We start from the raw sequence: 22,004 nt of genomic DNA, 5'->3' as shown, positions 1-22,004 counted from the left end.
ACTCAACTGTCTAAAGATGTGGGCTTTCCTCATGCCTATTGTCAATAACCCGGACTTCACACCGGGCCTTGACATGAAAGCCTTTCACTAATGGGATCAGGAAGGGTGCAGATCAATCGGACATCTTTTTGATGTGGAAGGCCTATTAACCTTCGAGAGCCTTCGCTCTAATTTCGCATTGCCAGAGACGGAGCGCTACCACTTCCAGCAGATGCGACATTGGGTCCTGCACCCCTCAATACGACTTAACGCCCAGAGAACCCCTATAAAAATAGCTGCTTACCAAATCCTCTAACGCACGCCTCATCACCAAGCCCTACAATCTCTTACACCCTCCGGAACCAGCAGCTAAATCTGCAGGGCCGAGGTGCTGGGTGTCAGAGCTGGGGCGCACACTATCCCAGAAGGAATGGGGTGACATATTCTAACACGCACATCATTCAGCCCGCAATGTCTCTAGAATTGAAACAGCAACCAAGATCGCTACCTATTGGTATCTCACTCCCCCCAGATTACACAGAAGCAATCCAGTCCACAAACCTTACTGTTGGAGACACTGCACGTTCTTAAGTACATTAACTCACTTGCTGTGGGATTGCCCCACCCTTACATCCTATCGGGGTCAGGTCCTCGATGACATAGACAAACACTTTGATACACAATTACCTCACTTTACAGCATAGGTCACCCTGGGCCTACCCAACGCACTTACATTCCCACTCATATCGGGTAAGGGTAGACAACTGGGCATAGCCCTGGGAGGGGTCTTGCAAAACATATTAGCCCACTGGGGCACTGACCGGACCCCTACCTACCAGGGGTGGTTACATAGAATGCGGCATATACTGGGTATGGAACACATATCGTTTTCAATACAAGGAGACGGCTCCGCCTTTCCAGATGTCTGGCACCCATTTCTTTCCTTACTGGGCACAGAACAATGGGAGCTTACCTGCCCCAGGTACTTACGCCGCCTACAACTTATAGAACCCCCTCACAACACTGCTTAGATTAGCACCTCTACAGGCTTTGGCTTCTCCCTCTTAGACTCACAAAAGGCTTACCCGGGGGAGGGTGCCAGGGGAACCCGGGAGGGAGGGGAGGACGAATGGGGAGTTGAGCTGGGGGTTATATTGTTTTTCCTACCCATTTGTAAATGCTATGATTCATATGGCCTATCACCAGAGGCTTTGTTTGGCATATTCAACAACAATAATAATAAAACGATTTAAACCTAAAGATACTGTTAGTGGGTAACCAATGGAAAATAACTGATTAGCATCTGAGAAATAAAAATCAGTTACCATGCCATGAAGCTTGCATATTCTACCTATTGTAAAACAATGCTACAGACCAATTGCCATAGTCTGTTTCTGAATATTGTATGCAACAGTTTTCCATTAAATTTGAGTCTCTGTTAACGCTAACTTAAAAATGACAAGCGCAACACAAATGCTCAACATGCAAGGGTACATTCAGTTATTTATTGACACAAATGAGACAGTATGTGAATAGAAATTTGTTAATTTCAGAATGTTATCCCTCCCAACTCCAATCCTAGCACAGGATGCACAGCAGAGTCTTTCTATAGGAGCTGTGATATGCTCTGCAGTCAGATCCCCGAACAAAGCATCTAAAACGTCCATCCCCAGACATCAACATTCACAAATAGCAGATAGTTCAGCAAGGAAGCATAAATTAGTCGGGAGGCACACAGCAAAGCAACACGTTGGTCAATCACATAAACCAAACCCTATCAGGAGTCAGGACAGTAAGAAGCACGCATAAGATTTCGCTCTTAAACTGTAAGTGTCTCATGCCCTTGTTGATATGGCCGCCAGCGTCTCTGCCCAACCCACAATGCATTTCAATGTGAAAGTGCAAAGAATATTTTCACTGTTGGTAATTGAAACATTTTTTTCATAAGATTTATGCTGGGAAACCTTTTAAGTAAGCAGATTTTAGAAAGGATATGGCTCATGTATACATATTGATTCATCAGGTGTTTTTTTGCTGGGGAAATGTTATAGACATAAAGTCCCTGCCGGAACTTCATCGCCATTAAAGGGTGGCGCTACCAGAATTCTATCATGCCTGATACACATACAAGAGCCTGAAAGAAGGTTTAAACTAGGCTAATAGCAATCAAGAAGGTTCCTGCTTGTGCCCCAGGGGTACTCGGTCATGCTCGCTTTGTCCACAGCGGGGAAAACAACAAAAGGCACATCGAAGGACTTCCACAGTGAAAATAGCAGTGCTCAGAGCTCACGACACTCAGCAGCGCTGCACAGAGAAATTGAGAGAAACCAAACAGCCATTTCTCACGAGCTGTGAAAAACAATCGTAACCCTAGGAAGAGCCTAAGAGGAATGCTGTGTAAGAAATTAAAATGTCCCTAAGCAGAAAGTAAAAAGTGGAAGCAAACAAGTCCTGAGGCAATACTCCAGAGCCCACAAAGTAAAGACAACAGATCTATGTGTATATATATATATATATATATATATATATACATATATATATGTATATATATAAATATATATATAACTATAACGTCACTTTAACCTTTATATATATATCGTGATCAAGGCGTAAGCTGAAACGCGTTGCTGTGCAGCCTGAATAAACTTGTTGCTGCAACTAACTGATGTGTCCGGGATACTTCTGGAAATTAGAAGCTATTTGATTAATATATATAAATATATCTATATATATCTATATATATATATATATATATATCAAAGCTACCAAGTACCCAACGTACGAGGAGCACTCGGGCCTCAGCTTTGATTTGTACGCGGCGACCCAGCCGCGGGAGGAGCACCACCCTAGAGAAGTGGGGGCCACGCGGCCTTATCATTGGGCCGATATCGTGGGGCAGCAGCCTACGGATCTTGCACGAACCATGCACAGCGAGGCCCATCTGTGGGCTCGAAGAAGTTGCCAGCTGAACATTTGCGCAACGTAAGGCACTACAAGTCCCATAAGCCCATCCAGGGCGTGCATCTATGTATTTAAGGGGCGGTGCCTTACGCGCTCTTCTTGAACTGCCAAAGCCTCTGAAGAGAAGTGGGGACACTTCGAAACGCGTCAGGCATCCAGGGCAGTTTGAACAGTGAAAGGAATCGCTGTGGTGGGGTCGTGCTGACCTATGATTGGCTCCTTGTGTGCAGCTGAGGCCCGAGTGCTCCTCGTACGTTGGGTACTTGGTAGCTTTGATTTGTACGCGGCGACCCAGCCGCGGGAGGAGCACCACCCTAGAGAAGTGGGGGCCACGCGGCCTTATCATTGGGCCGATATCGTGGGGCAGCAGCCTACGGATCTTGCACGAACCATGCACAGCGAGGCCCATCTGTGGGCTCGAAGAAGTTGCCAGCTGAACATTTGCGCAACGTAAGGCACTACAAGTCCCATAAGCCCATCCAGGGCGTGCATCTATGTATTTAAGGGGCGGTGCCTTACGCGCTCTTCTTGAACTGCCAAAGCCTCTGAAGAGAAGTGGGGACACTTCGAAACGCGTCAGGCATCCAGGGCAGTTTGAACAGTGAAAGGAATCGCTGTGGTGGGGTCGTGCTGACCTATGATTGGCTCCTTGTGTGCAGCTGAGGCCCGAGTGCTCCTCGTACGTTGGGTACTTGGTAGCTTTGATTTGTACGCGGCGACCCAGCCGCGGGAGGAGCACCACCCTAGAGAAGTGGGGGCCACGCGGCCTTATCATTGGGCCGATATCGTGGGGCAGCAGCCTACGGATCTTGCACGAACCATGCACAGCGAGGCCCATCTGTGGGCTCGAAGAAGTTGCCAGCTGAACATTTGCGCAACGTAAGGCACTACAAGTCCCATAAGCCCATCCAGGGCGTGCATCTATGTATTTAAGGGGCGGTGCCTTACGCGCTCTTCTTGAACTGCCAAAGCCTCTGAAGAGAAGTGGGGACACTTCGAAACGCGTCAGGCATCCAGGGCAGTTTGAACAGTGAAAGGAATCGCTGTGGTGGGGTCGTGCTGACCTATGATTGGCTCCTTGTGTGCAGCTGAGGCCCGAGTGCTCCTCGTACGTTGGGTACTTGGTAGCTTTGATTTGTACGCGGCGACCCAGCCGCGGGAGGAGCACCACCCTAGAGAAGTGGGGGCCACGCGGCCTTATCATTGGGCCGATATCGTGGGGCAGCAGCCTACGGATCTTGCACGAACCATGCACAGCGAGGCCCATCTGTGGGCTCGAAGAAGTTGCCAGCTGAACATTTGCGCAACGTAAGGCACTACAAGTCCCATAAGCCCATCCAGGGCGTGCATCTATGTATTTAAGGGGCGGTGCCTTACGCGCTCTTCTTGAACTGCCAAAGCCTCTGAAGAGAAGTGGGGACACTTCGAAACGCGTCAGGCATCCAGGGCAGTTTGAACAGTGAAAGGAATCGCTGTGGTGGGGTCGTGCTGACCTATGATTGGCTCCTTGTGTGCAGCTGAGGCCCGAGTGCTCCTCGTACGTTGGGTACTTGGTAGCTTTGATTTGTACGCGGCGACCCAGCCGCGGGAGGAGCACCACCCTAGAGAAGTGGGGGCCACGCGGCCTTATCATTGGGCCGATATCGTGGGGCAGCAGCCTACGGATCTTGCACGAACCATGCACAGCGAGGCCCATCTGTGGGCTCGAAGAAGTTGCCAGCTGAACATTTGCGCAACGTAAGGCACTACAAGTCCCATAAGCCCATCCAGGGCGTGCATCTATGTATTTAAGGGGCGGTGCCTTACGCGCTCTTCTTGAACTGCCAAAGCCTCTGAAGAGAAGTGGGGACACTTCGAAACGCGTCAGGCATCCAGGGCAGTTTGAACAGTGAAAGGAATCGCTGTGGTGGGGTCGTGCTGACCTATGATTGGCTCCTTGTGTGCAGCTGAGGCCCGAGTGCTCCTCGTACGTTGGGTACTTGGTAGCTTTGATTTGTACGCGGCGACCCAGCCGCGGGAGGAGCACCACCCTAGAGAAGTGGGGGCCACGCGGCCTTATCATTGGGCCGATATCGTGGGGCAGCAGCCTACGGATCTTGCACGAACCATGCACAGCGAGGCCCATCTGTGGGCTCGAAGAAGTTGCCAGCTGAACATTTGCGCAACGTAAGGCACTACAAGTCCCATAAGCCCATCCAGGGCGTGCATCTATGTATTTAAGGGGCGGTGCCTTACGCGCTCTTCTTGAACTGCCAAAGCCTCTGAAGAGAAGTGGGGACACTTCGAAACGCGTCAGGCATCCAGGGCAGTTTGAACAGTGAAAGGAATCGCTGTGGTGGGGTCGTGCTGACCTATGATTGGCTCCTTGTGTGCAGCTGAGGCCCGAGTGCTCCTCGTACGTTGGGTACTTGGTAGCTTTGATATATATATATATATATATATATATATATATATATATATATATATATATATATATATATATATATATATATTCCACAGCGGTAGCTCTCTTGTCAGCATACAGCGCTCTCGACGGTGTGGTTAGTGGAGACGGCAGAGCCAGCCGTTAAAACATATTCCCATTGTCTCTTTCGCAGAAAACTTTCCACACGCACTCACTGGTAATTGATTTTATCAATACGATGTTTATTCAGGCAGTGGCATTTCCTGACAGGTTCATAACCCTACGCGTTTCAGTCTATTCACAGACCTTGTGGCTAATCTGACGTTATAGTTAGGTGAATAGATAAGTGACAACATTAACGTTTTGAACTAAAAGAAAACACAGAAATTCACCAGTTATAGTTAGCATAACTAACTATAACTTGCACCCCAGCCATGCACTGCTTTTGACCTCACATATTACATCACTTATGACATCACTGATAACATCTCAAATGACAACATTCATGATATCACTGATGAAATCATCCAATAAATGTGTTAGTTTGTTTTATAGTTTACATAGTGGCGGGTAATTACCACATTACTTTTCTAACCAAGTTTGCGCAATCTGTGTCCAGATAATCGGTATAAGTGTTTACAAAAAAAAATGTGCTCCTATTGCAACAAAGGTGTGTGGAGGTGTTGAACACATTATAAATCTTTGTATTGAAGACTAACTCTGTGTGCAGATGTCAGTTAACAATGTGTGTTCATTTTGTTCCACGCACGTTTTTTGGTACTGCAGAAAACATTTCCAACAGGGCAAAGATTCCATGTATTACACACTAAGGGCCTTATTTAGATCTCGGAGAATGGGTTACTCTGTCACAATGGTGGCGGAAAGCCTCTCCTCTAAAATATAAATCCTATTCTATCTATTAGGATTTATATTTCAGATGACGGGATATCCGTCACCGTTGTGACAGAGTAACCTGTCTGCTGAGATCTAAATGCTAAGTTTTGTGAGCAGCCTTGAGTTGTTAAACAAAATTGTCTCAGCAGAACAATTTGTACTTAACATAGAAGACTGTGTGCACCAGATAATAACCTATGTACATGTGCTTGTTTTGCTACAGAAGACGGGCTACCTGTAACGTTTTCACTACAGCATGAAGGCTGCAGGTAGTGTGATCTTTAGCACCTTCAGAACTTGGTTATTTTAAGTGAATTGTTGTCGCTCTTCACACACGTTTTGCATAGATTGTACACTGTTATTAGTAGATACTTTTTAATAATCTCTGGTGTATTACTCATGAAATTTTCACTGTCTGCAAACAGTGTGGTACAGAGTAAACTCTCTTCATAGCGTAAACAGTGTTAACAATACCCACTTTTCTATTTACATCCACTTCTTTTCTCAGTGTAGGTTCAGTGACTGTCAAGGGTTTGATACAGATAAAGACTGTCCGTAGTAGGGCATAAGTTATGTAACAGGGCGTCTGTATCAGAAGGAACTTATTTTGTCCTGAACAGCTGTATAAAGATTGAACATCATTTGCAGGATAGGTTACCCTTTCATCCGTGGTTTGTAGTCAACATGAATTTGGCTTCCGATGAAGCGTATGGCAGAGGCTCAATGTTGCACATAACACCAGCTTGCTATACCTATAGGGATTTTTTGTATGATAGAAGTAATGATGCTTCATATTATTTTGAGCTATTTTGCACTTACTTTCATAGCTCTAATGCTATACTTGCTTATTGTGCAATGTGTACAAAAGAAGCTTGGATGATGTCATCAGTGATATCATCGGTGGTGTCATTTGAGACGTCATCAGTGATGTAATAAATAGTATCCTAGAACATGTCATGAGTGATGTAATATGTGAGGTCATAAGCAGTGCATTGCGGTGGCGCAAGTTATAGTTAGCTCTGCTAACTATAACTGGTCAATTTTCGTTTTTCTGTAGCTCAAAACATTAATGTTGTCACTGACATATTCACCTAAATATAACGTTACTTTAACCTTTGTTTTTTTAGTGAATTTCTAAGGTTTTAAACAAAAAAAATCTATTTATCACACCTAACTTTAAGGTTACTTGAACCTTTGTTTTTTCATTAAATTTCTAGGGTTTTGTAATGTAGAGTACTAATTTATTACCATGTGCAAAGCTGTGTGTGTGGGGGGGGGGGGTTGACCACAGGACCTTTTGGTTTTTAAAGGGGAGGGGTCCACGTGCACCTCTCCCTGAGCCTCCTTTGGCCTGTTCCCCAAGTCCTTTTTTTAAGGGGGGGGGGCAAGTGGCCACCCTCCCCAAGCCTTATTAGGTGCAGGAGACCCCATCCCCAAGGACTTTTTTTATGAAAGGGAAGGGGGGCAGCGTGCCCCCCTTCCCCAAGTCCAATTAGGCCCTGGGTACCCCATAACCCACCTACTCAACATCCATGGGAGCAGATATATTTGTGCAAATCCATTTAAAAAAGTACATTTTATCAAATCGAATTATGAATTTTTCACTCGTATATCATGCCATTTGCTACAACCGGAAAACCTGTGTTTGGAGTGGATTTACATATTTAAGCTTTAATATTTTAAACATTTGGAATTTCTGGGTGAAATGTTGAGAAACTATAATAGTCACCACTTTCCAGGATGTAGGTATTTCCCCAAGCAAAACAATTCTTCTCCTTGGAGAAAGCCCTTCCACTGCACCCCACTAGCTTCTTCCTCATCCTAGAAAAGAATGTATTCCTGCCATTGACAGGCTCTCTATCCGGAGTGCCAATGGGTCATGAAGACATTTCCCCAAATCTGTACGTTTGTGAGTTTCCATCAACTTGCCAAGGCCCCACCACCCTGGAGCACCTACTCACCACCAACAGGAGCAGATGTATTTGCAAAAAATTGTGTGCAAATTCCCATTTTATGAAATCCGATTGTGCATTTAAACTCGTAAATCATGCCATTTGCCAATGATGTGCAAAACGGTAAAAGTCTTCCCACTTGCAAGCACGACTTTTTTAACCTTTGCAAGATAAGCAAAATGCGAAGCTTGCACACTTGTTTTGCCCCTAGTCTTTACAGTCGCAGTTACTGTTCTGTAGGTGTTTTGCTACAGAAAGGTGCCCCTACTTGTTTCTATGTGGGATGAGGACGCTGTTAAAAAAGAAGTCTTTGAAATAACTGTGATGCAGGCAGTTTAGGTGTGACGTCAACACGACCAATCCTTTATTTGATTTATTTGATTGTCGATATTGAATCTCGATATCTAGAGGGCAGATTATATTTAACAGGTAGCGGCATGATTAATCAAATTAAACGCTCCCTGCTGAGACATACAGTGAATTGGAAGTTACGAGTTTAGGTTCCAGCAAGACCGCCTTAATCTTCATTTCTTTCAAGTCGGTAAATTGAGTACAATTGAATTATACAGTGCAAAATGCATTATTCACACAGCTTAAAAACTGCAGTTTGAAGCGCTATAATAAAACAAAATTACTAATATTTTCTGTGGTAAATAAAATATGCCATTCACATCTCTAAAACGATATAGGTCACCTGGGACGTATACCAAACAATAGCTTGATTCCTTACCTTGTGCCCGGCGTCTTCAGAAGAGATAAATTGTGCTAGAGAAGCAAGCCACAACATGCTCTCTATAAAGAGTCCTTCCGCTTTATAATCAATTCTTATCATAATAACGCAAAAGGTCAAAGTTGAAAAGTAGGCAGGGGACACAAAGGAGTTTGTTCCTTGGAATTATTGTTGCCTTGGCCATGCATTTCTTCTTCTCGGGGACTGGGCTTGCCCTAATTCCGTATAACTGCGTCACGTTCAAGGCATGGTAAAGGTCAATTATTTGCTAAACACATGCCAAGAAGGAATAACGATAAGCCACGAAGCAGCCGACCTCCTCCCTTCCTAAGTACTGATAGCAGGACTCTTATTGGCAGTCTGATAAATGCAGGCATCATTCCAACAACAAATGACTCAAGTTTTTACTTCCGCCTGCAAAGCAGACTAGATCTCCCTCGAAGCATGCCATTCTGATGCAGCAGTGCGTCATAACAGGTTTGTATTCGGTCCATTGCTTGTTGATTTCATGGGAAGGCACGAGATTAGCAAGTATATTAATAGATCATCTCAGTGAGTTACATTCTTCTGCTCTCAGTAATGCTGCGATCTTCATTTCACCAGTTTAAGTCCCAGCAAGGCAGACTCAGCCTTCTAACCCACCGGGATCCATAAGGTTAGCACCAGAAATTGAAGTATTGGGGGCATATCAACAAGGGCTTTATCTCTGCTTTTTTGGCTTTAACCCCTTCGCTGCTGCGGACATTCCGCTGCAGCGCTGGGGGGGGCAGGGGGGCAGCGCGGTGGGCCTGTGCTCATGACAGAGCCGCTCCGTCATGAGCCACAGTTGAGCTGTGCTCATGACGGAACGGTTCCGTCATGACTCCGCCCATTTGCGTTGTCGCCCCGCACAGGCGGGGAAACAGCGCCGCGCAGGCGGAGCGGCCGCCAACAGGATTGTCATGACGGAACCGTTCCGTCATGAGCACACGCCAACCGTGGCTCATGACGGAACGGTTCCGTCATGAGCGGGGAAGGGGTTAAAAGCCAAAAAAGGAGAGCTAAAACTAGCGCCCTATCAACAACAGGGTGCTAACATGCAAATTTGCATGTTAGCACCCTTTTACTCTACGCTTCCCCTTGCATCTCTAATGAGATGCAAAGGGGGCGTTCCAGAGTAAAATAATAGGAGAAATGTCGCTAAGCGAAATTTCTCCTATTATCAAGAATGTCGCTAACCCTGTTAGAGACAAAAAAAGCAGCGCTAACCGCGGTTAACGCTGCTTTTTTACGTCTGGTATTTTTCTGACTTAGCCATGATATCCTATGGAAGGAGGATATCATGGCTAAGTTTGCCTGTCCCTATCAACAAGAAAATGTGAGATTATCGCTGGGTTTCCAGCGATAATCTCACGTTAGCCTGTTAGCGTGAGGATTTTTATCGCTATTGAGATAAGCGTTGCTAATAGCACGCTATCTCAGAGATAAAAATTCACGCTAGCCGGCGATAATTATCCTAGCGCTAAGTGCGCTTAGAGATAATTATCGCCGGTTGTTGTTGATATGCCCCATAGAAACAACATCTGTATATAACACCACTATTTACGCGTTTTCAGTCTGTCCACCTTGTCAAAAGCCGCACTGTAATCAATAAAGCAGCAGAAGAGCGGTAGCTGATTGCTGTGCTGCTGGGCGGCTCAGGGCGGTAAGTGCAGTGATGTAATCAATGGTGGACGCTCCTCCGCCGAAGCCTGTCTGAAAGAATGGCAGGATCTCACTGTCCGAAACCTGCCCACCAGTTTTTTTCAGTAGTAATCGGGCATGTGCTTTGGCCTTAAGGTCAAGCAAAGCTATCAAAGGATAATTGGTCAGCTTTGTTGGTTCTCCCTAAAGAAGAACCTCTCCAAGCCTCAGGAATTTGAGCTGGAATAAAAGTATAGCTGAGTAACGGGGTTAAGACCACTGCCCAGCCCTCCGGAGCTCATTTAAAAATTACAGCTGGAAGATCATTGGGGCCGGGCACCCCGTCGTTATTCATGGCCTTGATCAGTTTAGAGGTTACCTAGTTTAGCTCCTATTGGCCCCATGGGAGCTGATTGACAGACCCCTGTTTGTCAATACAGCCTAATACTGCAGGGCGCTGGAGAATAGAACTGATGCATGTCTCACTCATCTGCTTTCTGAGACTCCATTTTCCCAAATTTAGTGAGAGGATTTTAGTTTGTTCACATAGATCTAGAAGCGAGCAAGAGTTCTGTCTTTAAGCATTTGATGTATTTTTAACCACTCGTCTTCTTCCAGGGCTTTTTTCACTTCCCATACAGCTGTTTTACATCTTATGTGATTCTGTCACAACCCTTGCATTATTGATAGTGGGGTTGGGCTTGCATATGCTGAGGCTGATCCTTAGCTTCTTCTGCTTCATAGTGATACCCTAATTGTACAACTGCTTGTGCTGAGCCATCCGTGTTAGCTTTGGGGGATGTTGACGGCACCCAGTTCCCAGTATGGACTCTATCAACTTCATGGTCAGTGCACCACAATTCTTTTGTAGCACCCCCTGTGTAATATTGGGGTTAGTGATCACCCTCAGTCGCCATTTGGAGACCCGAAAGGTATCTGTTGGCCTCCATGTAATCCCCCTGGCTAGATTTCTTGCTTCTGTGCTCGTTGAAAACCCCACTGCATAATATTTGGCTGCCATTGCAACCCCAATGTCCAAGGTTAGAGTCAAGGGAATTTAGATCACTTTCTCTCTGGTTAGGGATTTCAAAATGAAATAAATGTTTCACCAGTGAATCAGACATGAAGATGTAGTCTATGGTTGATATTCCTTTAAATGTGGTCGGGGCTTGTGGGGGAAACCTAAGCCCATTAACACTTTCTCAACAGAGATTGATTTGAAAGAGGCCAGTTGATAGTTCATGTTTTCCTGTTCCTTGGTTATTCGAGTGGTAGCAGGGGCTTTTTCTAAGGCCTTAATGTTGAAATCCCCTGCTAGCACAACATCATGAGAGGTATGGACCAGATGGACGCCTTCTAGACTAATACAAAGGACTTCAATGGCTTATTGTTTAGAACTTTTCTGTATATTATGATAGGAGTTCAGCAAGAGCAGAGAAAAGTTCTTCTGACCGAGTGTTAACCCTGATATTGTTGCAACGTGCTGCACTGGGTTATTTTGATTAAAGGGTACGGCTTTGTAATTGCCGGTTTGCTTTATAAAGATTGAGAAACCACCCGATGGCTGTTCAAAAAGGGTAGAAGCATTTGGCAGGCTTGGAAAGCTCATGGAAGCCATGTAAAACTGTCGGGTTCAGTGCCCACATTTCATGTAGGGAAATGATATTGCTGTTATACAAAAATGCCACTCTGGATTCAGATGACAGGGTTGTTTTCAATCCTGCCACGTTCTATGATATAATTGTAAGCTTATTCTCCATTAACTGTTTCTGCAGTTAGGGGTAAAATGGTTGAAAGAGGCTAGCAGTAAGTATGTTGGGTGCCGCCTTAGTGTTTATCCAGCTGGTTCCATCCATTGGTGTTGTGAGTTCTTCATAAGCATCTTACATTTCTTTGGTTGTTGGCATATACCATTTCTAGAGAGTTTGTGGCTTTCTAAGCACTTGGTTGCCAGTCATGGGTAGCTCCCATGCACCACTCAATACACTTCTGTGCCACACAATAAGTTCCTTCACCAGTAGTACATGGGGATATTTTGGTGGATGAAGCTTTTAAAACTCAATGCCCCATTCCTCAAAGATTTTTGATTCACTCAGGATGGCATCCCTGATGTCAGCCCTTTCTCATGTATTGATTGTGGCATCTGAGATTCCTTTTCCCGGGATTTGAGTGAACTTCGCAGAGATTAGTTCAGTCAATGTTAAATCCTTCAACGTTGGAATATGTTGGAATAGTCAGAATAAGTTGCCTCTATTTAATATATAATGGGGCCCATTTGTAGTGTAGTGTGGAATTAAAGGCAGACCAGAGTAGTCCTTATGATCTATGGGTGGCACTACACCTGATATGGTGACCTGAGTTTCCAACCCCTGTTGTGGCTGGGAAAATGTAGTGCTGGTTCTGCCTAGGGGGTATCTTGACTAAGCATATGTATGCTTGCTGGTTATGCCAGATTGTCTCCAGTTGCTGGGGGGTTGATCTTGTTGATGTGTGCGCCTAATAATCTCCCCAATATCATTCCAGCTATTAGGCTGTTGAACTTGATGTTGGTTATAGTTAGTTGTCTCCGACTCTGTCACTATCTGGACGAGTGGTGGGCCTGGAGCTTCTATGGGCCCATTCCAAGTTAACGATCAGACAGCTGTACGCGGTTGCTTGGACCAAGTTGTTGGTCGTAATCGCTCAATGGGAATTTTGGCAGCTGTTTTCAAACCAGAGTGGGGTCAGTCAGTCGGTGGGTAAGAATAACCCTAGAAGTTGCATCTGTTTGGTAGGGGTCTAAGTTCATACGTAACTCCTCTGTATGTGCCCTTTAGGCAGGTTCAGCTGGTAGTTTCCTGGTCCCGGTCCAATTAGGTAATGAGCCCCTACAGGGGTAAATTCCTTTGTAGCAGAGATGGAACTTATAAAAGCGGCCTCAGCAAACTGATCAACCTACCCTTCGGTGGAGGAGGGCTGGTTCTGTTATGGGTGCTGGGCCACCAATTGTTCTAGTGCCTTCCTTTAATGCCTTGCATACCGATTCTATCTTAGAGGTGGTTGTAGGTCCCAGTGAGGCCCTAGGTATGTGGGAGCTTTCACTTAGTGCCTGTGCAGTGTTGGCATCCTGAGCAGCCACTTTAAAAAAAAAAGGTTTGGGCCATTAACTGAAATCAGGGCAGCAGCTGTTTATGATGAGCTACCTGGCTCTGACTCTAGGCGGACGGGAGCACACGTGTTTTGTTGACAGTTTGGAAGGCTTGCCGACTCTGTGGTCCCACTGCTTGGTTTAGGGGCTGAGTTGAATATCGGAAAACAGCTTAGTGGCGCTACCTTCTAGTTTCGTGCAGGGTAAGCTGTTAGACCCAGCTATAATACGTCTTCGTTTTATGAGGCACTGTTTTTTGACAGTTTTTTTATTTCTTTTTTGCCAGTCTAGAGAGGTTAGAAGAATATGCAGCAGCCGATGGGTTTAGTGATTCAGCAGGTTGAATTAGCGCGCGCTTGCCAGTCGGAGTTTGTGAAGCAGAGCCTGTGATGGAGCTAGAGGTGCATGTGTGCAGGTTTGTTGAAGGGTCAGTGCTCAGTTCAATTCCTGGGGAAGACAATGATTCCATGGCTAGAGGAGGCTTGTAGTCCGTGCTGGTTAAAATGGGTGCAGGGATTCTGTCCGAGGGTGAGTTGTGTAAACGTTTTCTCTGAGTATGTGTTGAACTTTTAACACTCTCCACAAGGGACCATAGTATTTACAGGAGTGAGCTTAATTTCTCAATCAGTGGGATGCATGAGCAAAATTGGTCCTCTTCTGTCTGCCCAAATAGATTTTCCAATGGCCTTAGCTTGTGCCCTAAGTCCATTAAGCTTGAGATAATGGATTGGATTAAGTCTATCAGAAGTTCCATCTTTTGTGATTGTCAAAGGAGAGTCTTGGCTATTGTACCTTGCTTAAAGGTAAGAGAGGCCAGAGATGGAATTATGGGGCTTGTGGGGGAAGGTGAAGTTGGATCCCCTAGCTGGGTCAGAGGGACAGGCTTTGTTTTGAGCTCATTCCTAAATTCTGGAGTTTGTGCCAGTGATGTTTCCATTTGGGCTTCCAGTGTGGCAAGGAATTGGTCAGGTAGGTTGCCTAGCTCCTGATCAGATATACTGTCCCTCCTGGGTTTCTTTGCAGATGATTGATCAAATTAAACTCAGAGATTCAAATTGGCTTGGCTGTTGATGGTGTTGTCAGAAATGAAAGCACGAGAGATTTCTCGCTGCCATGCACGTGAACTTGTGCAGTTACCGTGACTGCCCCTGGGCGCTGCTCCCTAGGGTGTCCGTTGATCAAGTTTCCTGAAAGCTTAAATGATGGGTAAGAAGGAACGACTTATCATTGTGCTGGAGCCTGGCGGTCTAGTGGTAGCCCTGGACAGGAATTTGATCTACGGGGTTTTTGTCTGGTTATTAATGGTCCCTCTGGACCTTAACTGTGCAAGGGCAATGATAGCATATTATGGTCCCAGGAAGCCGTTACGCCCCTTGGGGGTGGGGAGTGGGGCGGCCTTTTAGGGGGTCTTTGAGAAGTATTTGTTTATCAGTTTGAGGATTGAGCTCCTTCTGCCTGAAACCTTTTTGAAGGATCACTGATTGCCTTCCAAAACTTCCTTGGGTCACAGACGGTCGTCACTGATGCTTCCTGGGCCTGCAGGTGCCCCTCTACGGCTCCTCTGTGGCTATGTCCAGGCCAGCGGCTTTATTCTTGGCCCATGCTGCTTAATTATTGGCCCATAAGTTCAGGCCTGCCACTCATTCATTCAGTAGCCCAGGTACCACGTGGTGTGCTCAGGTAAATATTAAAACAGTGAGGGGAAGCACTGGTGCTGAATAGCCTTCAGTGACCATCATGTTATCTGGCCTGCTTTAATATCTACTTGAGCCTGGCCTGGGAAAACCCATCTTCAAGAGGTGCAGTGGTTTCTCATGTCCTCCAAGTACATTAATGTGCTTATAAGTGAGTTAGGGTTCTAGGATCTTTGGTTCTTTGTCCAATACTGCCCCCATTCCTCAGTGTGATGTTTATCTGTCATTGGGTAATGTTTACAAAGTGATGCCTACCACAGCATAGCGTATTGTGTTGATACATTGGTACTGTGTAAAATAGTTGAATTTGGAATGTAACGTAGTTGCTAACAGTTTCACTTACGCATTACGTTCCCGCTGCACTGTTTCCCATAATGCACCCCCTCTGTTCTCCCAGCTCTTGCAGGGTGCCGGCACTACTTCTGAAGGCTACTCCATGGCAGTAAGCCTACTGACTTCTCTTTCCTTCAGCATATGTGCTGGAGCAGCCTATGTTGATGCAGTTGAATTAAGGCACCGAAGCATAGGATTGGCGCGCAGGTCACTGGTTTTTATTACACTTTCTTCCCTGCACTTCTTGCAGGCGCCTCAAGGGCCACCACCATAACAGCCGCCGGGGCCCTGGAAAAATCAAAGGACTGCTATGGAGTGCCTAGGTGCAGGAGGGGGCTACCCCCTCACAGAAAGAAAGCATGCTAAAGAGGCAGAGAGCACCTAGCCATTGGGGGGGGGGGGGCAGGTGACTTTTGAATGCCCCAATGGAGGGCAGTCATCGTCGTGGCAATATTACAACTGGGGGTTATAAGGCACCGCTCCCAAAAGTACAGCTCACTTATCACACGTCGTGGAGCTGGGGGAGCAGTGCACCAAGAGAATCACGAGACCCAGACCTAAGGAACAGCAGTGTTGCAGTTCTGGATGACAGATGAGGCGGCGAATAAGGGGGGTACAATAGTTGGTTAGGGAGGCACACTGGCAGGGCAATGTGTAGGAGGAGGGCCACTTGCTTTGGGATGCCTTATGGCAGGGTGAGTAGGCCGGAAAAGGGGGTAGCAAACAGAGACGGCACTTGCAGCTTAGACCCGCCGGACTGCAGGGCACAAAAGGGACAAACAAGGTAGCAAGTTGGGGCCTAACTCCAGGGAAAGGCTACCACCACACACAAGGGGTGTGGAAACCACCAGAACAATTTTATGACTCCAAAACCGGCAAGAAATGAGTTATGCCTGTAAAAGAGCGGAACATTGAACTGTCAGGGTAATTTTATGAACCTGTTAGATGTGCAAATGATTTATGATAAGTATTGTATGACAGTCTCCAATGGTGATTTATGGCCAGGGTCATAAAATTATGACCAGGGCATTGTAAGAGAAGAGATAATTATACATGTCATTCAAAACTGCGGCCAACATTGACCACAATACTACAACACGTTTTGACTATTTTTTGGGACGTACACATGTAAAAAGCGTGCATGCCATTTTGGAGTGGCCACAGTGCGGGGGTTTATAGGAGTACATCTGTTCGGTCGTCTTCATGCCACTTCGTTTTTAGGTCTCGCCTGACCCAGCGCATGCGCTGGTCTGGCGAGACTTATTGAGAGGGCTCCAAAAAATGCTACCAGGCCAGCATAGAGCTACAGTGCATGTGCGCGGGCGCGCGCGCCGCACTTTACCACGATTACTTTCACTTTTTCAGCCGCAGGGCCGCTTTGATGTTTGATCGTGATTGCGATGGCGATCACTTTCACTTTCGCGGCCGCACGGCCGCTTTGCATAGCCAATAGGTCTCGCTTTTGGGACCTTATAAGTATTTAGTTATGCAACTGTTGCATAGCTAAACACTTATAAGGTCCCAAAGGCGAGACCTATTGGCTATGCCAATGCTTGTTTTTGTTGCTTTCATTCTCCCTGCCCCCAGGCTCTCTTGTGCTGCTTTACCCTTCCCACTACTTGTTCTTCTACCAATGACTCTGACTCTTTCTTTCTTGTCCCCGCGGCACCGGCTCTTCCCCTGCACATAAACCCGCCAGTTAACACTTCACCCTTGTCATTATTTCTCCAGCCGCCGTCCTAGCTACTTAGGAGTCTTTATGGCAACCCGAACAGCTATAATAATTCCTTTTTTAGGCCATAAGTACTGTGTGCTATTGCATAATACCAGAGGCTTTATTAAAATATCACATTATTTGACCCTTGATTTTATTTATTGCAGATGCCTGGCAGACCATAAAAGTTGGCTTTAGCCCAGAGCTTTACAGACGCAAGAGAAGGACCTGCACACCAGGATAGTTTAATGAATATCAGATTTGTCACTAAGTCACAGGGAAAAAGAAGCGGCAGCTTAAGAATAACACACCAGCAGATTTATTCCAATAATTATTGATTGTAAATGAAGCATTGTCACCTGTTGCTTAATTCCCAATTACCTTGTACTGTGGCTTGTATCCTAAGTTAGGTGGTGGCAAATAACCAGCGTTATGGACTGTCTCGGCGGTCAGTCATGATACATTAGTACTTTCTTTGAGATAATGGAGCAGGACCATGGAAACGTATATTAGCTTCATAATAGTTCACTTATACTGTGAACATTTGCAAGATTTATATTTTGTTCATGACTTCATACTACAAGAATGACACAGCATGGCTTGAATAAAAAGTATGTCTTCTTTTGGTTAGCCTCGCTTATGCAGTTGGCCGTGAAGGCCACATGTTGAAGACCCTGTGCTATATAAGCGTGGAACGCTTGAATCGTGCCCCTGCACTCATAGTTTATGTAATTTAACCTCCCCTTGATAAAATAAACATTTTAAAGTAAAAGGAATTTTCTGATTTGAACATTTTCAGATTGTTAATAACTGCTCTTGGTATGTGCTCTGTGTATTCGTCCTCTGTTCCTCTTTGTATTAGTTCTGGTGTTCTTCAAAAGTTCTATTCCTCTATCTTTTAGCCCTCTTTTTTTAATGTTACATTGATTTATTAATTCAAGGTACGAAATGCAGCAGGGGCTGCTGTACAACATGGCGTAAAGTAAAAAGCGATCATAGGTCAGTGTTGGCCGTGTCAATGCTTTATTTTTTAAGCCTTGTTGCGCACAAGCTCACGCTGCTATGCAATGTGTAAAAAACATTAACAAAGCCAATAGATTTTGCATATGCGATCTGTGGAATGCTCCATTTTGCATCAGGGTGCTGTCACATGTGAACTCTTTATATGGCATCTATTTACGCTGCTTCCTGCTGTTGTACGCAAGTTTACTTCATATTTAACTACCACTTCTGGATTGCTAACAGTACATTTGGGCGCTACCTTTGATTGTGTTATTCTGTACATGCTGCTCCCTATTACTTGTACTATTTTTCGGATAGGTTAGTGGTTCCCAAACTTTTTTGACCCACAGCTCCCTTGACCCATTGGCCATTGCCCGTGGCTCCCCACTGTTACTTTTTTGGAGGGTGGAGTGGATGTAAGCCCGGCCTCTGGAGTATTTGCATTTTTCTCCCCTAAAATAATTGGGATGAAGCTGATGAAGCTGATGAAGGTATTATAATCATATATGCAGGGTGTTTCGTATTACTGAAGCAGCACTAATTAAAATATACTTAGTTACACTTCTCTGCCCATGCCTTTTTTTAGAGTACCCTCTCAAACTTTTTTATCCCACTTACAGTGCTAGATAGCACCCCTATGCATGTAGGCCCCATTACCAAAGTGTTTATGCGCTTGAAGAATAATTGCATGCACTTCCATTTCTACTTATGTCATATGTTCAAACACACATGTCTCAGCAGGGTGACTCACGATTTTTTAAACCACATACAGCTTTATTTTTGCTGTTTCCTCCCTAAAATAGCTTTTCTAAATGCCCCTCTTTCTTGCTTCCAAATGTTGGCATTATGCAAATATATGGTGTTTTACTTCCCTGTACTCAAGCAGAGAGCAGGCATGTCTGGAAATGTGTGTGTACTGAAAGGAATGTGCACTAGAAGTACCTATGATTTAAGTACAAATGTCAATACTTAATAATACTTAGTGTGTTTAATGAACAGGACATCTGTACTTTCCTGATAACTTGCATTGGTGTAAAATGAATTTGGAAAAAAATGAAACTAATAACGAGTCTAACAAAATAAATCAGGCATCTTCAACTTACTTTGGGAGTGTTGAAACGTGGGGATCCAGTGAAATATGGAGGTCATCTCCCTCGACTTGCTATCAATTAAACACTACATTTACAGCTTTAGGCTTGCCACTTACAAATCACAGACATCATGCGTTTAAGTCTAATTAGTTTAACTGAAGCCAAAAGACCCTTCAACGTTAAATGCATTAAAGTGCTTGGTGCGTGGCTCCCCTTGCTAGGCTTGACGGCCCCCCAGGGAGCCAAGGCGCATAGTTTGGAAACCACTGAGGTATGGGATATCCTAGAAGGGATTTACCATGAACCTTGCTTGCTTAGGTTGTGCCTGTGCAGCGCTTGCACTGTGCTTGTTTGGTTTGCCCTCTGCCCTTTACCTAATGTCCCTGTTGATGGAGCGAGGTTTCGTAAAGAAGAAACTTACTTGGATGCAATCCTCTCAAATAACATATAATACCGTAATCCATTTGTTTGTAAATAATAATATTGCATTATACACAATATATCGTATCTAGGGGATGCTTGCCTATGTGTATTTCTAACCAGTAACCCGAGTGTCACTAAAAATGGCCGACAAAACGCGGGAATTTCACTACGCATGCGTCTACTGCATCTACGTAGTATGACATTTTCCATGCTTGAAGGGAAACTTTTGCAGCTGCGCAATAGCTTCTAAAATGGCTGCTTGAAACTCACATGTTAATGCGCATGCTTTGTTTAAACTAATCCTTGCAAGTTCTACTAAATTACTAATACGAAAGAGATATATATAAGTAAATGGGATTAGAGTAGTGATAAGTGGTATACAGTGATTTCATTTATTTTCCTATTCTAACATGTCTTTCTCTGACTTTATTATTAGTTCATATTTGGGCCTCAGAGGGTGACTGAAATCCCTACCCCATCTGACCCATGCGCTTGCCTAAAGTAAAATTTTACATTTAGCATGGTGTGATGAACTGACCTCCTTGCCTTGTCCAATCAGAAAAAGGGGATTCACGATATTGAAACATTTGGGGGTAGTACACGAACACAGAATAGCATAATTGAGGTAGGTTAGTTAATTAGATGTCTCAGACCCTGCAGATGCCAGAGATCCTGCTTGAGAGACCGAATGACTGATTGATAATCCAATCATCTAGAAAGGGAATCGCAGAAGGAAAATCGAGGAGAGTAGTGCCAGAGAGGGGTGCGACGCTGGCGTTGCACTTAGAAGAGGTCACCTTCCCGGTCCTGAACCTGTCCTGATTCTTTGACTTCCACATGTCCTGGTGGACTCCATCTGACCCATCTTCAAGGAGTTGGGTTCATCTACCACCTTAGGTAAATATATTTCTGTGAAATCTGTCCTTGTACCTGCTCTCTGTTTTCTCCCTCTTCAGGTACTGCCATCACGATATTTTAATGAGACTTATATTGAACTAAACGTGATACTTCTTTCTTGAATGAACCCGATGTTAACATGTATTTGATCTTTGACTCACAAAATTTTTATTAGATAAAACTTTTAAAACTCTTTGAGTCTGTGGTTATTTGGAGAAACACTTAAATGTTATTTCAACCTATTCTACTAGCTACTAGATTCATTGACCAGAGGAAATTTATTGTCAAGGAGATTGGATTGGTAAGATTTGGGTAAAGATAACAAAATCTTGCAGGTAAAAACAAAATTGACTCCGGCGGTACTACTAGCTTACTGTATGAATGTTTTTGGGCCCAGGTGAGTATATGGTGTGTGAGTAATCCAAGCTGGTAATCCGAGTGCTTGTCAGCTGCATGTTTTTTTTCTTTGTCTTCCGCCCTTTACCAAATCACCCCATTTTAAATTATTACCTGTTACTGCACAATATAATAATCTTCTCAGTAATCAAGTCATAACACTTTTACAGAGTTCCAGTAACCTATATTGTGCAACTGCTCACCAAGCTAAAACTTACAACAAAACAATTATATTAATCACATAGGCGAAACCAGTTTCATTAACCAGTGCTTGTTGGGCCTTATAACTGCTGTTCAAAAGCCTACAGACATCACTGAGCTGAGATCCTTATATATCGTGCTATTATCATTAGGCTTTATTTCGATATGACAAATATCTTAAAAAGCAGTACAAGACATAAGAACAATAAAACAATAAAAGGAGCCAATACATTGAAAATAACCATACAACTCATACTACGCATGGCCCCAATAAATTAGATAAAATTGTTTTAAAAAGCGAATTAAACAAGATACGAAAGCCTAACTGATCCAATGCACCAAGCCCATCCTAGGAACTTGGCTAAACCACAAGCAAAGAGAGGCCGAGGGTCGTTTTTCAGTATACGTAGGGCCTCCTTGTGATATCTTGTTCCAAGTTCTCTACAGAGTGGTTTAAGCCATCTGTTACAGGGAGCTACGTAGGCCGGACATACAAAGAACAAATGCGGGACTGACTCTATCCTGTTCTCACAGAACGGACAAG

General features: G+C 44.7%; 1 protein-coding gene across 1 annotated transcript in view; it reads right to left on the bottom strand.

The window, feature by feature from the left end:
- The window catches only part of LOC146789562 (uncharacterized), a 127,836-nt gene extending 118,719 nt beyond the window's left edge, over positions 1-9,117 (bottom strand). The window contains exon 1 of the mRNA XM_085631762.1: positions 8,921-9,117. The gene's annotated coding sequence lies outside the window, so the exon portion shown is untranslated. The remainder of the gene's footprint in view (positions 1-8,920) is intronic.
- Positions 9,118-22,004: the final 12,887 nt, after the last annotated feature.

The sequence above is a fragment of the Triturus cristatus genome, chromosome 10 (genome assembly GCF_964204655.1).
Source record: "Triturus cristatus chromosome 10, aTriCri1.1, whole genome shotgun sequence".
Classification (NCBI taxonomy): domain Eukaryota; kingdom Metazoa; phylum Chordata; class Amphibia; order Caudata; family Salamandridae; genus Triturus; species Triturus cristatus.
This window is presented reverse-complemented; position numbering and strand designations above follow the sequence as displayed.